Below are 16,632 nucleotides of genomic sequence, written 5' to 3'. Positions count from 1 at the left end.
CAAAATTTAAGGCTGGGATTGTTATTAGGAAAAAAGGGGCCAAAACAATACTTTTCTAATATTTTGTATAAATTGCTTATTTCTTGACCAATTTCAATGTGGTTTAATTCAAAGTCTTGTATTCTTGGGGTTCTCTAATATGCTGAATGTAACCGTGTATTTAGATTTTGGATTTTTGTTCGCGTTTTTTGAATTGGTCCACATTGAGGTCCAAAGGGTCCAAAATTAAGCTTTGTTTGATGTCATCAAAAATTGAATTATTGGGGTTCTTTGATATACTTAATCTAACCGTGTATTTATATTTTTATTTTTGGGGCCCGTTTTAAAATTGGTCCACATTAAGGTCCAAAATTAAAACTTTGTTTGATTTAAAAAAAAAAAGGGATTCTTGGGGTTCTTTGGTATACCTCATCTAACAGTGTATTTAGATTTTTTATTTTGGGACCAGTTTTCAAATTGGTCTACATTAAGGTCCAAAGGGTCCAAAATTAAACAAAGTTTGATTTTTGTGAAAATTGAATTCTAGGGGTTCTTTGATATGCTGAATCTAAGCATGTAGTTCATACGTGTTTCTCGTTTCTCGTTTTTATATAGATTAGACCGTTGGTTTTTCCGTTTGAATGGTTTTACACTAGTAATTTTTTGGGGCACTTTATAGCTTGCTGTTCAATGTGAGCCAATGCTCCGTGTTGAAGGCCGTACCTTGACCTATAATGGTTTACTTTTATAAATTGTAACTTGGATGGAGAGTTGTCTCATTGGCACTCATACCACATCTTCCTATATCTATGTATTTAGATCACTGCCTGTAACCGAGTACGGCAGAAAGTGATTTTCCCCCGATTACAGTACTGATTTTCCCCAATTGATTACTGATTTTTCCCGATTTTCCTATGTAGAGAACATCAAAAGGGTAATTATATATGAATTAATGAAAATCTGTGTCAATAATTATGCAACCTCCCTTTTCATTCATACATTTTTATCATTGACCTCCCATAGGCAATATGAATTTTAATGACCAATCCTAAAAATAGAAACTTTTCCGAAGCAAGGAAGTCATGGGAAGTGATTTTTTTTATATTATTCAAATATCTAAATGTTATTTCTCTAATTATAGAATACTTATTCAAATGTGCAAATTAAGTTAACTTAGAGCTGGAAGTACTTTTTTAAGGAGATTAGGAAAACACTAAAAAAAATATGATTTCAATTTCTGATGCAGTGTACTGATTGTCTACTATCAATGTACAGATTGTCCCAGAGAAGATGAAGTTAATTACAGATTTTCCCCGATTTTCTCTTATAGTATCATAAGGAAAAAGGTTCATTCTAAGTTTTATTTTTAACTGTTACTTGCAAAAAAATATCAACATAGCTTTGATAGCTTTCTAAAAATGTCATCTTTGAAGAAATAGAAGCTCACCATCAGAAGACACATCCATCTGAAAAACTTGTCATTTGGAGAAGACTTGAAGAGGGTGGTGAAAGATAACATACCATGCATTCATTCCAGAACTTCTTGACAGAGACAGAAAAAATTAAAATACAAGATGAAAAAATTATAATTTGTAACTCATCAACAAATACACCACAAAAGATTATCAAAAAAGGCAAATCATCACAATCTCTAACCATTTCAGACAATTTATCAAATTCACCAAACTATGAATCCAGAAATATACAAACAGTAAGTTATGAACCCCAAGCAAGAAGAAACCTGTTTAAAGTTTCTGAACCAACCAATGAAATATCAATGAACAAAAAAATCTCTAATTCAATTTTATATATAAAATTGTAGAATTACAGGTTTGCAGGAAAAATTTTCATATATTCCACTATTTTTATTAGCACATGCCTAAGTGTAATGAAGATCCACATATTAGCTTTATTTTTTGAAGGATTAGCTTTTTCAAAATCGGGGACAATCTGTATAGGTATCAGGGAAAATCTGTAATCAACACAAGCTGATCGGGGACAATCTGTACACCAAAGCTCAAGTTTAATTGCTAGTTTTTTCCCATTTAAATGCTTATTTTGTCCAAATTTCTACTTGCATTTTTCAGATTATTATATTTGAACAAAATTTCATGAAAAAAAAATCTAATTTATATTCCCAGTTTTCTAAAAGCAGACTAAAACAGATTTTTTTCACTCAAATCAGCTACAACAACATCAAAACAAAGAATAAGGAAGGTCATGATGTAACTTCAAAGCAATCCCACCTCAGGATATCACTAACTAATGACTGCTGACCAGACAGAATAAATGATCTTTAATCAATTGATTAGTTCAAGCTACTTAAATTGAATAACAGAACTATAGTGTAAAATTTATCATGAAAAATCAGTACAAAATCGAGGAAAATCAGTACTATAATCGGGGGAAAATCACTTTCTGCCGTACTCGGTTACAAGCAGTGTAGATTCTTGATTTTCGGCCCAGTTTTCAAGTTGGTCCAAATCGGGGTCAGAAATTAAACTTTGTTTGATATCAGCAAAAAAAATGAATATATGTGGTTCTTTGATATGCTGAATCTAACCGTGTATATAGATTTTGGATTTTGGGCCCCGTTATCAAATTTGTCCATATTGAGGTCCAAAGGGTCCACAATTAAATTTTTTTGATTTCTTCAAAAATTGAATTCTTGGGGTTTTTTGGTAAGCTGATACTAAAATGTATTTAGATTGTGAATATTGGACCATAATAGGTAATGCCCAATTTCAAATTTTAAGTTCTCATACCACATTCATTCTGTGTCAGAAATTATGCTATGCTATGTCAAATATCCAAATTCAGAGCTGTATTGCACAATTAATAGAAATTGTAAGTAGAGTCATAGTTAAGAAATAATTCATGGAAGCCATAGATTTGTTGGAAATTTACACATGGCCTGGGCCGTTATATTCGAATTTTATCCTGAGCATTAGCGAGGGATAAAATTAACGAATATCACGGCCTAGGCCATGTGTAAATTTCTAACAAATCTATAGCTTCCATGAATTATTTCAATTCTAATAGGACAAATACGGTGATTTAAAAACTAAAGCGAGGGTTGGTATGCCGTGAGTGGCTGTTCTTTTTAACCCCCTGTTAGATAAAGCAAAAAATGTCCAATAAATCAATAGCTTGCACGAATTATTTCTTAAATAACCGCTAGAAAAAAGTGTGTTTAATTCTTTTTATTCTCAACCCCAACATTTGCCATTTTTAGCTCACCTGGCCCGAAGGGCCAAGTGAGCTTTTCTCATCACTTGGCGTCCGTCGTCCGTCGTCCGGCGTCGTCCGGCGTCGTCCGTCGTCGTCCGTCGTCGGCGTTAACTTTTTACATTTTGAACTTCTTCTAGAGAACCACTGAATGGAATGAAACCAAACATGGTATGAATGTTCCTTATGAGGTGCTGACCAAGTGTTGTTACTTTGTAGCCGATCCATCATCCAAGATGGCCGCCAGCGGGGGACTTAGTTTAACATAGGACCCTATGGGAAATGCATACAAATGACTTCTTTTAGAGAACCACTGAATGGAATGAAACCAAACATGGCATGAATGTTCCTTATGAGGTGCTGACCAAGTGTTGTTACTTTGTAGCCGATCCATCATCCAAGATGGCCGCCAGCGGGGGACTTAGTTTAACATAGGACCCTATGGGAAATACATAAAAATGTCTTCTTTTAGAGAACCACTGAATGGAATGAAACCAAACATGGCATGAATGTTCCTTATGAGATGCTGACCAAGTGTTGTTACTTTGCAGTCGGTCCATCATCCAAGATGGCCGCCAGCGGGGGACTTAGTTTAACATAGGACCCTATGGGAAATACATACAAATGTCTTCTTTTAGAGAACCACTGAATGGAATGAAACCAAACATGGCATGAATGTTCCTTATGAGGTGCTCACCAAGTGTTGTTACTTTGTAGCCGATCCATCATCCAAGATGGCCGCCAGCGGGGGACTTAGTTTAACATAGGACCCTATGGGAAATGCATACAAATGACTTCTTTTAGAGAACCACTGAATGGAATAAAACCAAACATGGCATGAATGTTCCTTATGAGGTGCTGACCAAGTGTTGTTACTTTGTAGCCGATCCATCATCCAAGATGGCCGCCAGCGGGGGACTGAGTTTAACATAGGACCCTATGGGAAATACATACAAATGTCTTCTTTTAGAGAACCACTGAATGGAATGGAACCAAACATGGCATGAATGTTTCTTAAGAGATGCTGACCAAGTGTTGTTACTTTGCAGTCGGTCCATCATCCAAGATGGCCGCCAGCGGGGGACTTAGTTTAACATAGGACCCTATGGGAAATACATACAAATGTCTTCTTTGAGAGAACCACTGAATGGAATGAAACCAAACATGGCATGAATGTTCCTTATGAGGTGCTCACCAAGTGTTGTTACTTTGTAGCCGATCCATCATCCAAGATGGCCGCCAGCCGGGGACTTAGTTTAACATAGGACCTTATGGGAAATGCATACAAATGACTTCTTTTAGAGAACCACTGAATGGAATGAAACCAAACATGGCATGAATGTTCCTTATGAGGTGCTGACCAAGTGTTGTTACTTTGTAGCCGATCCATCATCCAAGATGGCCGCCAGCGGGGGACTAAGTTTAACATAGGACCCTATGGGAAATACATAAAAATGTCTTCTTTTAGAGAACCACTGAATGGAATGGAACCAAACATGGCATGAATGTTTCTTAAGAGATGCTGACCAAGTGTTGTTACTTTGCAGTTGGTCCATCATCCAAGATGGCCGCCATCGGGGGACTTAGTTTAACATAGGACCCTGTGGGAAATACATACAAATGTCTTCTTTTAGAGAACCACTGAATGGAATGAAACCAAACATGGCATGAATGTTCCTTATGAGGTGCTCACCAAGTGTTGTTACTTTGTAGCCGATCCATCATTCAAGATGGCCGCCAGCCGGGGACTTAGTTTAACATAGGACCCTATGGGAAATGCATACAAATGACTTCTTTTAGAGAACCACTGAATGGAATGAAACCAAACATGGCATGAATGTTCCTTATGTGGTGCTGACCAAGTGTTGTTACTTTGTAGCCGATCCATCATTCAAGATGGCCGCCAGCCGGGGACTTAGTTTAACATAGGACCCTATGGGAAATACATAAAAATGTCTTCTTTTAGAGAACCACTGAATGGAATGGAACCAAACATGGCATGAATGTTCCTTATGAGATGCTGACCAAGTGTTGTTACTTTGCAGGCGGTCCATCATCCAAGATGGCCGCCAGCGGGGGACTTAGTTTAACATAGGACCCTATGGGAAATACATACAAATGTCTTCTTTTAGAGAACCACTGAATGGAATGAAACCAAACATGGCATGAATGTTCCTTATGAGGTTCTGACCAAGTCTTGTTACTTTGTAGCCGATCCATCATCCAAGATGGCCGCCAGCGGGGGACTTAGTTTAACATAGGACCCTATGGGAAATACATACAAATGTCTTCTTTTAGAGAACCACTGAATGGAATGAAACCAAACATGGCATGAATGTTCCTTATGAGGTGCTGACCAAGTGTTGTTACTTTGCAGTTGGTCCATCATCCAAGATGGCCGACAGCAGGGGACTTAGTTTAACAAAGGACCTATGGGAAATACATACAAATGTCTTCTTTTAGAGAACCACTGAATGGAATGAAACCAAACATGGCATGAATGTTCCTTATGAGATGCTGACCAAGTGTTGTTACTTTGTAGCCGATCCATCATCCAAGATGGCCGCCAGCGGGGGGCTTAGTTTAACATAGGACCCTATGGGAAATACATACAAATGTCTTCTTTTAGAGTACCACTGAATGGAATGAAACCAAACATGGCATGAATGTTTCTTATGAAGTGCTGACCAAGTGTTGCTACTTTGTTGCTGATTTACTGTTCAAGATGGCCACCAGGATATTTTATTAAATAACGAGACCAATATTAATTAAAATTTGGCCTCAATCATTATTTGGGTATCTGTTATGATTTTTATCTATCTTTACATGATTTCTAAAACCAAAGTAGAGTCAGGTGAGCGACACAGGCTCTCGAGAGCCTCTAGTTGATTTACATTTTCTTCTCGTAAGCTATCGTCAAATCCACAGTTGACATTTTTTTAACTAAGGAGCCGCCATGTTGACTTGCTGGAATCAGTAAATGTGCGAATAATGCAAAATGAAATAAAATAAAACAACACCTACCTCAAAACTCCATTTTAATGAAATTTTCTATCCGAATTTTGATGGTTCACGTAACGGAAAAACATTCAGCTTTAGAGTTTTCATTCGTATGACGTCTTGTTTTAAAATGACGTTAATGCGCCAAAAACATTAATGGAATTTCGCGGAATTTTATGTTAGTTGATTTTGTACATTTTTCCGAGCTCTAATGCATTAATTCTTTGTGTTCAAAATAGAAGTAGAAGTAGAAGTTGTGCATCAGGATAGGAAAAAAGGTTCTGTAGTTTTTTTCAATTGCAATTTTTAACACAGCGAAATTGGCGTAGCGTTTGTACATATGTTACGATACATGTGGATTAACGTGACAGCCATTATTATGTATATCTCTGAGTTTGCGTAAAGTTTTATCACGGAGCGAAAGAAGCACGTCATATTAGAATTCAAAATAGATACAGCATCAAATTTAATTTTAGAGTGTGTAAATATAGTTTGAAATTTACTGTTCATTATTAGATGTTTTGAAAAATAATTAAAGGTAAGTTTTATAGATTTTTTAAAGACATTTTATTAATGAGGAATGAAATTTTGAAATTGTTTTTTTCAATTTGTTTGTGAATTTTTTTAAGAACTTCGTGGTTAGGTTGCTTAAGAATTGTCTGTTAGTTTCTTCTTCTTTTTTTACAGATAAACTAAGATTATATATATACAGAAGTATAAAAAATAATACGTATCTCAAAGTTAAAAAAAAAAATATGTAAGTCTAACGTTCTGTTATCCCTTATGAAACCCCGTTAGAACTAAATTCCAAAGGATAGACATTTTTTGACATAGTTGTTTTTTTTTTTGTCTTACACCGAATGTACACACATTTAGTGAGTTTCTTTGAAAAAGCAATGGCGAATTCAGCTGTGAATTTGGCTGAATTAATTATTCTCTTTTAGTTAAATGTTTGACGTTAACTGAAACAAAAAGGAAGGCAGTTTTATACTGTCTGTCTGACTCTGAGTACAACCTTAAATCAAGATGACTGGAAAAAATCATTCATTGTTAATTTCCCTTAGACTGCTGTATTGTTAGCAGTCATGAATAAAAAAAAAATATATATATTTGGAACTATTATTGCAGTTAAAATCTATCATGTTTATAGAAACATTAAACAAACTGTCTAAATATAATTGAAGGTTTTCAGGCTAACAAGAAGGTTTAATATATATCTGGCACTAGTCAAAATTAAAAATGAACAGGGTTCATAAAAAATTGTCAATTTCCTCATGGAATGTACATGGCCTTGGGGATAAGATGAAAGACCCAATGTTTCTGGATTTTTTAAATAAAGATATAAATATACTTTAAGAAACCTGGAAGGGGGGGATCAGAAGATTTTAAAATTGAAGGCTATAACATTATCTCTAAAATACGAAAGAAAACAAAAAAAGCCAAAAGACATAGTGGAGGCATTGTAGTCACAATTAAAAAACAATTTTATAAGGGGATTTCTTATCTTAAAGATGCTACGTCATCCCAGAATAGATTATGGTTAAAGCTTGATAAGTATTTCTTTGGACTTAATCAAGATATATATCTTTGTGCTGTTTATATTCCCCCTTTTTCATCAGCACATTATGATAGTGACTTAGAAAATCTTGAAAATGAAATTAGTTCATTTTCTATTGAAGGACAAATTATTTTAATTGGGGATTTTAATTCTAGAACTGCAATGAAATCAGATTACATAGAAAATGACTCAGATGAAATAAATAATTTTGATAGTTGACCTTCTTCCAGAGAGCTATATAACTGATATTGAAATCAGAAGAGTAAACCAAGATGACACTTTGAATACATTGGGGAATGAATTACTTGAATTATGTTCATCCTCAAGGCTACGTATACTCAATGGCCGTTTTTTGGGAGATTCCCTAGGATATTTTACTTATATGTGTAATACAGGGTTCAGTACAGTTGATAATGCCATTGCAAGTGAGAGTCTCCTGCCTGAGGTAAAATACTTTAAAACAAATGACTTTACATATTTATCAGATCATGTTCAAATAAACTTATATATGAATTGTTCTATTATATCAGATACATGTATGAAGAAATGTCTAGATGAAAAGAGATGGCATTTGATTAAATCATACAAATGGACAGAATTGTCATTTTCAAAATTAATTGATGTTCTATCAACAGAAAATATTAGAAAGGAAATTTTAGATTTAGAGATGCAACATTTTGATAGCAATAAACTAGGCGTTGATGGTGCAACTGAAAAACTTACAAAAATTTTACAAAATATTGCAGAAAATACATGTAAAGGCATATCTAAACCAACTAAAAAGAAAAAGAAAAAAATTAAACAAGTATGGTCAGATAATACAGTATATGAAACAAAAAGACAAATAAACTATATAGGAAATAAAATCAAGAATAACTTAAATGACAAAAGTTTAAAACCTAAATATTTTGAATTATGTAAAAAACTAAAAAAAAATGATTAAACAGAAAAAAATTGAATATCACCAAAAACTTTATAAATCACTTTCAGATAATTTTAAAAATAATCCAAAAGAATATTGGAATGTTCTAAAGGCAATAAAAAAGAAACCAAATATTGAAGAAGATATTCCTGAAATTTTAATGAATGAAAATAAAATCATAAAACATTTTCAGGATCAGGGTACACCAACATCATATGATAAACCCTTTGTAAATAAACTGGAACGTGAATTAAACATTCTAGAAGATAATATTGAATTGAATATGGAAACTGATGCACCAATTACATTTGCTGAGGTAAAACTGGTCATTTCAAAGCTTAAAGTAAACAAATCAGCAGGTCCAGATAGAATTGTGAATGAAATACTCAAACATTCACAACCTGTGATAATTAATTCTATTGTAAAAGTTTTTAATTTGATTTTAAAGACAGGTAATTATCCAGATTCATGGAAATTATCTTTCATGATCCATTTACATAAAAAAGGTGACAAGTTAGACCCTAATAATTATAGAGGAATTTCTCTTAAAAGTAATCTACCAAAACTTTTTAATGCTATATTGAATAATAGGCTAATCAAGATTGTTGACAAACAATTAAGTGATTGTCAGTTTGGTTTCAGAGAAAATCACAGAACAGCTGATAGCATCTTTTTATTGAAGTCCTTGATTAATAAATATCTACATAAAGAGAAAAAAAAGATTTATGCCTGCTTTATAGATCTGAAAAAGGCTTTTGATTCAGTATGGAGAACTGCTTTACTTTACAAATTATGCAAAATGGGAGTTGGCAGGTCTTTTTACAGAGTTATAAAACAACAATACTTAAATACTAAATCATCTTTGAAATACAAAGATTATGTATCAGAATTTTTTAATATTGCTGGAGGGGTTAAACAAGGAGACACCCTGAGCCCCACTTTATTTAATGTCTTCATAAATGATATTGTAAAAAATTTTGAGGGAAATGATTCAAGTCCCCTTAAGCTTATAAATAGTAAGGTGGGATGCCTCCTTTTTGCAGATGATCTTTTGATCCTGTCAGAATCGAAAGAGGGTCTTCAAAACAGTTTAAATAATGTTAAATTATATTGCAACAAATGGCAACTCTCTTTAAATACAAACAAAACAAAATCCATGATTTTCAGTCAGTCCAAACAAAATGGTGAAACATCACATATTTACTATGAGAATGAAGCCATAGAGAGCATATCAGAATATTCATTTGTTGATAAAATGTAATGGAAATTTATCACAAAGTACCTTAGAGCTGACAAAAAAGGCAAAAAAAGTATTTTTTGCAATAGAATCCTATACTAAATCATTGAATAATCTACCTATAAAAGTAGCAAATAACCTTTTTGATTCTTTAGTAAAACCAATTATGACCTATAATTCAGAAGTAACATATTTGGATACATATATTTCTTTTCATAGAGCCAAAAACAGAGCCTTATCTTCAGGAAAACAAATTAATCAACTTGATTTTACAGACAAAACCCCTATTGAAAATATGCATCTTAAATTTTGTAAATCTACTCTAGGAATAAGAAAAAATGCATCCAATTTAGAGCAAGAGTTGAATTAGGAAGATTGCCTATAGAATGTTTTATTAAAACACAAACCCTTTTATATTTAGCTAGACTATATAATAATAATATTAATCCATTGATAAAGGAAGCCTTTTCTCTAGCACAGTCTCTAGATTTGACTGGAACTTATTCATGGTATACATATGCAAAAAATATTGTTGAAGAGACTAATATTGACCTTAATATTTTTTTCTAATTGTAAGGACATAAAAGATGTAAATAAAATAAAAAACGATATAAAGTTAAAAATGAAAAATAGATATGAAGATTTAATTGAAACTAAATTTGAAAACATTGATGATAAAAGTAAATTTTATCTATATAAAAAACTTAAAAAGGATTGCAAACTAGAATCTTATCTAAATATATCTAATTTTCAGATAAGGAGATTGATCACTAAATTTAGACTAAGTGATCACTCCCTCTTAATTGAAAAGGGGAGATATTTTAAAATCCCAAGAGAGGAACGACTTTGTCATAAATGTAAAATACTAGAGGGTGAGAAACATTTTTTACTCTATTGTGATTATAATAAAACACTAAGAAATGCCTTTTTTGAACACATATGTACTGAAAATAATAACTTTAATAATTTAAATGAAGAAGAAAAAATTCATTATTTACTAAATCCATCAACGCCTTTACAAACAAATAAGTTAGGATCCTACTTGAAAAAGTCATTAGAACTGAGGGCAGGGGACTCTTAACAACTTGTTTGTTTTTATAAATTTTGATGCTGTTTTTATTGTGTTTGTTTGATATGTATGTATATATGTTTAATGTGTTAATACATATTGGTCACAAACTGTAAAGTTTATAAGACAATAAAATATTTGATTTGATTTGATTTGTTAATATTTTATTATTTGTGTGATGAAGGGCTCCTATAAAAGTTAATACAAATATTCCATTTACAATGAAAACTTGAAGCAATCTCTATCAGACTTGCATTTTAATCGCTCTTATTAATGCATTTTCATAATTACATGAAGTGTGACTTATTTGTGTTCCAAAAAATAATTATTGACTAAGCACTCAAAAACTGCATGGCCTAGTTTTTTTAATAGAAGACAAAATATGAGATGATCGAATCTTTCTCATTATTATTTATTCGCCAGTTCATGATTTACCATTTGAATTATTATCCATTAGTTCAGGCTTCTTTTTTTTTTAACAATTTGAGTCCATTCAGTAGGACCTGTATGGAATGAGACAAAATTTATAGTTATTTAGTTTAATTAATAAACATACACACATATTGCAAACTTATTTCTATAGAATACATTACCAATTTTCACATATAAATTATTTGATACCAAAAAATCTGAGATGGTCATTGCATACTGAAGAATTTATATTGAGATAAGTATGATTATTATTTCTTTCAAATATATAAAAAAGTATTGCAAGGCATTTAATCATGTAATAGATTTGACATTTTAACCCTATATCTAGATCCAATATTTGTGCATATTTTGGCTAGCCCTGGCTTTTTATGCAGTAGAAATTTATTTCTATGTTGATATTATTCGATTACAGCAGTAAAAAAATATATCCCAAAATATTAAAGTAACTCATGGAATAAAATATTATGTCTCAGAGTAACTAAAGCCCTATTTCAGTCCTGGAACTGTTTTAAAAATGATAAAATAAGTTTACCTAAATGTTTTCCATATATATATATATATATATCTGTAGTATAAAAGTATAATAAATAATATTTAGTAAAAAAGGTTATTAATTATTTTAATCATGTTCACTTGAAAATAACAGCATATGGTGCTAAATATATAAAATAGTACAAATAAGTTTGTTTTTGGAAAGTGTCCACAAAGATACGTAACTCGTAAATAACTTTTGGAACCGCTTCGTCAGAAATTTTCGTCAGATCGAAGTGGCACATTTGCGTATAACAGCATATTGAGTGGCACAAATTTGACACAGGCCAGTTCATAAATAGCCTCATCACATATTTTGAATTCAGCATAGGTTCCCCAGAAGTTAAGAAGGAAATTTCAACTTTGTTGAAAAAAAATTGACTCTACGGGTGACGACCTGGGGTTTGAAGTACAGGCATTTGTTTCTATCCATAGGAAGGTCTTCCCATGGATAGAAACAAGTGCCTGTGGTTTGAAGGTTTCGTATTCTAATTCAGTACGTTTAATTAAAACAACGGAACAACAGAAACACTGAACTGAAACAAAAACAAATGCCAACATACATAGAAACGGACTATTTGATAACAACTGCCATATTCCTGTCTTGGTACAGGACATTTCAAGAAAAATGGTGGGTTGAACCTGGTTTTATGGCTAGCCAAAACCTCCCGCTTATATTGAAACTTACCATTCTGGCCGTCAAAACCGCCGCACAGTTGAGACACCAGATGGCAAAAAAGTTATTCTTCCGGATATTTTTTCCATCAGTGACTGGGATAATAACCTCACCACTCTTCCGACAATTGAAATGGGGGACATTTTTGTGTATTTAATGACAACCTGTATGTGGTCAACGACAGACTGAATTCATACAAAAATGACAATGGCTACCAGTTGTATATGCGGAGACATGTTGACAATGTTGTTATGAAAACTTTGAGTAATGGCCATGTAAATATTAAATGCTCCTGTACACCTGAAACAAGACAATTTCAAACGTAATCTTTTGTACTTTTTGGTGGTTGGAAATGCGTGAAATGTTACATTTTCCATCCATGGATATTTTAGGATATTCTCTTTCTTTCTGCTGTCCGATGTACAGCCTGGAACTACACACCAGTGGAGTGTTTAGGTTTCCGGCGACTTGACATTTGTAAGGGGGTGGACAGCTATTGAGGGAGGTGGGAGGTGGGAGACAAAAAATAGGTGGGAGAGAAAAAAAGATTCTAAAAGTGCCAAAAGTGGGAGGTGGGAGAAGGGTACCCCCTGTCCATCCCCTCATTTGTGCATTCCCGCCCCTTAAACTTGCATAGAATTTTAGATTGTCACAAAAAGAGACATGATCACGTGCACTTTTTTTACCTCCAAAGTAGGAAGAGCTCTCTATCCCGAAAATGACGAACTAAAACGTACAACATGCTTTGATTTCATTTGATAGGACTTTTTGAAGGTAACTGACTCGTCTCAGTTGAACAAAAAATGACAAAAAATATACCCAAATATGGTAGTCACGTGACTTCCATTGTTGTCTTTAAAAATGGGGTCATACCGGGGTCAGCTTTCCGACTGCTAAACATGTTCTTTATCGAATTTTATTACATTCTGAGGCGTACAAGAAGCCTGAAAACGCCTGGTGTTTGAAGCCGGAAGCATACATATGACGCCACCTTGTTTAGTTGCCAAGGTCGATTACATCATTTCGCTTAATTATCGTTTTATTGCATTTTACATCGAAACTGGGAACAGTATATGTCAATATATATGTTCCTGATCGAAATAATAACTGAAATGGACTGATATGTTTATTTTTCATTAGAATAGAGATAACCGTATTGTATTTAGAGCTTAACCTACGTTAAACGTGGGTTTTACTGTCAAAAATTTAGTTGCCCTCGTCGTATGAATATTAAAGGAAGTAGACCACTAATTCATAGCCCCATTGCTTTCTATGTTAAATTTCTCAATTTCAAGCAGGTACAGCTCTTTTGTCTTAAAGTTCAAATAAAGTGACAGTCATTGCATGCCAAAGCAACACCTTATGATGTCTTGTACTGAAAAAAAAATCAACATACCTTTAATTGTTTTCCATTCGTTTGATGTGTTTGAGCTTTTGATTTTGCAATTTGATAAGGGACTACCGATTTGAATTTTCCATAAAGTTCGGTATTTTTGTTATTTTACTTTTTGCATATAAGAGAGAACTGGTTCCCGGAACTTCGGATGTACCAAAACAGGTACTTCAGATCTGACAAACAGGCAAAATGTACCATCCTTTTTAAATTTCATGAAATTTGTTTTATCATTCACAATTATAAGTCAAAAAGTGTTCTACAATGATCACCAGTCTTTCAGCTTTCATTTGATACCAAAATTAACAAAATATTCTACACATTTTGAAAGTTAAACCCATGCGTAGGAACTATTTTGTGTACTTTCTGACCGGGCCCGAATTAGTGGTGTTACACTATAATATGGGCGTAACGCGGAACAGTCAATTTTGTGTATTAATGCGTCTGTGCTTAAAGTAGATATACTGTGATTATACTGGTTGACGATATATAGGACGTCATATTAGAATTGTTATTGATTCTGTAAAAATTAATTTTCAGAATGCTATATATATAAAAAAAAAAAATGACGAAGCGTTCCCGTTTAAAAACTTAGCTAATATTGTCCATTAATAAATAAAAAAAATAAATTCTTAGTGAACTTGAATATGCTGAATCTAACTGTGTATTAAGATTTTGGATATTGGACCATAATAGGTAAAAGTCCAATTTCAATTTTTTCAGTTCTTTGACCACATTCATTCTGTGTCAGAAACCTTTGATGTGTCAAATATTTAATCACAATCCAAATTCAGAGCTGTACCAAGCTTGCATGTAGTGTCCATATTTTCTCCCAACTGATCATGGTTCGACCTCTGCGGTCGCATTAAGATTCGCCCCGCGGAGCATTTTATTAATTTTGGGCCCCATTTTCAAATTGGTCCACATTAAGCTCCAAAGAGTCCAAAATTAAATTTAGTTTTATCTCAACAAAAAGTGAATTCTTGGGGTTCTTTGATATGCTGAATCTAAACATGTATTTAGATTTTTTGAATTTGGGCCTAGTTTTTAAGTTGGTCCAAATAGAGGTACAAAATTAAACTATGTTTGATTTCAACAAAAAATGAATGTATTGGATTCATTGATATGCTTAATCTAACCGTGTATTTAGATTTTGGATTTTGGGCCCCGTTATCAAATTGGTCCACATTGAGGTCCAAATTGTCCAAAATTTGTTTGATTTCATCAAAAAAATGAATTCTTGGGGTTACTTGATATGCTGAATCTAAAAATGTAAAAAAAGATTTTGGGCCCAGTATTCAAGTTGGTCTAAGTCGGGGTCCAAAATTAAACTTTATTTGATTTCAACAAAAATTGAATGTATGGTATATGGATATTGATATGCTTATTCTCAGTGTGTATTTGATTTTGGATTTTGGGCCCAGTTATCAAATTGGTCCAGAATGAGGTCCAAATGGTCAAAAATTAAATTTTGTTTGATTTCATCAAAAATTGAATTCTTTTGGTTCTTTGATATGCTGAATCCAACCATGTATTTAGATTTTGAACCATAATGGTAGAATGTCCAATTTCAAATTTTCAAGTTCTTAGACCTCATTCGTTCTTGTGTTAGAAACCTATGCTGTGTCAAATATTTGATCACAATCCAAATTCAGAATGTATCAAGCTTGAATGGTGTGTTCATACTTGCCCCAACTGTTCAGGGTTCGACCTCTACAGTCGTATCAAGCTGCGAACTGCGGGGCATTTTATTAATATATAATTGAAGGTCATTTATGTACAAAAAAAAACAAAATGGGACCAAGTATAGAGCCCTGTGGAACACCTATATATTTTTTTTTATCAGAATATTAATTACTGATATTGACTTGCTGTGATCTTTCTTTCAAATATGATTTTTTTTAAATCAACAATTTTGTCATGGAAGTCATACATTTCATTTTTTTTGCATAAAATTTCATGATCAATAAAATCGAAAGCGTTTTTGAAATCTAGGAGTACTGCAAAATATATATTTCCATTATTAATTTCATGTAGCCATTTATCAATGATATTAATGAGGGCAGTTTGACATGAATGGTTAGGTCTATATTCCGACTGGGAAGGGTGTAAATTAAATTTGAAACTTAGTCAAATAATCATACAGATGTTTAGAATAAAAAAAAAACTTTCTTGAATATTATCTTGAAACTTGGAAATTTAAACAGCAAAAATAGGTCAGCAATACAGAATCTATAGAAATTCAAATATGACTGAAACCATCAACTAACTCTGTATTGGAGTCCTCAGATGATATACATTTATTATTGCAAATCCTTGACCACTGGAGAAAATGTGAAATCTTACTAACGCAATTGCAAAATTTTATGAAGGAATATCACTTCTGAAATCATGAATGTAAGTCTTTAATATTGCAAACCTGATACTGTCGCATTTTGCACATTAATAAAAACATTGCAATAATTTCTAAATTTACAGTAGTTGATTTTCCTATGCAATTTTGTCTTAAAAGTAGTTTTTTAATAATCTTATATCTTCTTGTCACACTAGTTCATTTTGCCTTGATTAGCATTCAAATATAGAAATAAGAAGTTGTGATATGATTTC

The 16,632-nt window shown here is 32.8% G+C and overlaps 1 protein-coding gene across 5 annotated transcripts in view; it reads left to right on the top strand.

The window, feature by feature from the left end:
* Positions 1-16,632, top strand: part of LOC127712432 (rabphilin-3A-like) — a 362,038-nt gene that overhangs the window by 305,393 nt on the left and 40,013 nt on the right. The window lies entirely within an intron of this gene.

Source organism: Mytilus californianus, unplaced genomic scaffold (assembly GCF_021869535.1).
Source record: "Mytilus californianus isolate M0D057914Y unplaced genomic scaffold, xbMytCali1.0.p SCAF_8, whole genome shotgun sequence".
NCBI classification, from domain to species: Eukaryota; Metazoa; Mollusca; class Bivalvia; order Mytilida; family Mytilidae; genus Mytilus; species Mytilus californianus.
The sequence above is the reverse complement of the archived record's forward strand: the minus strand, read 5'-3'. Positions and strand labels throughout refer to the sequence as shown.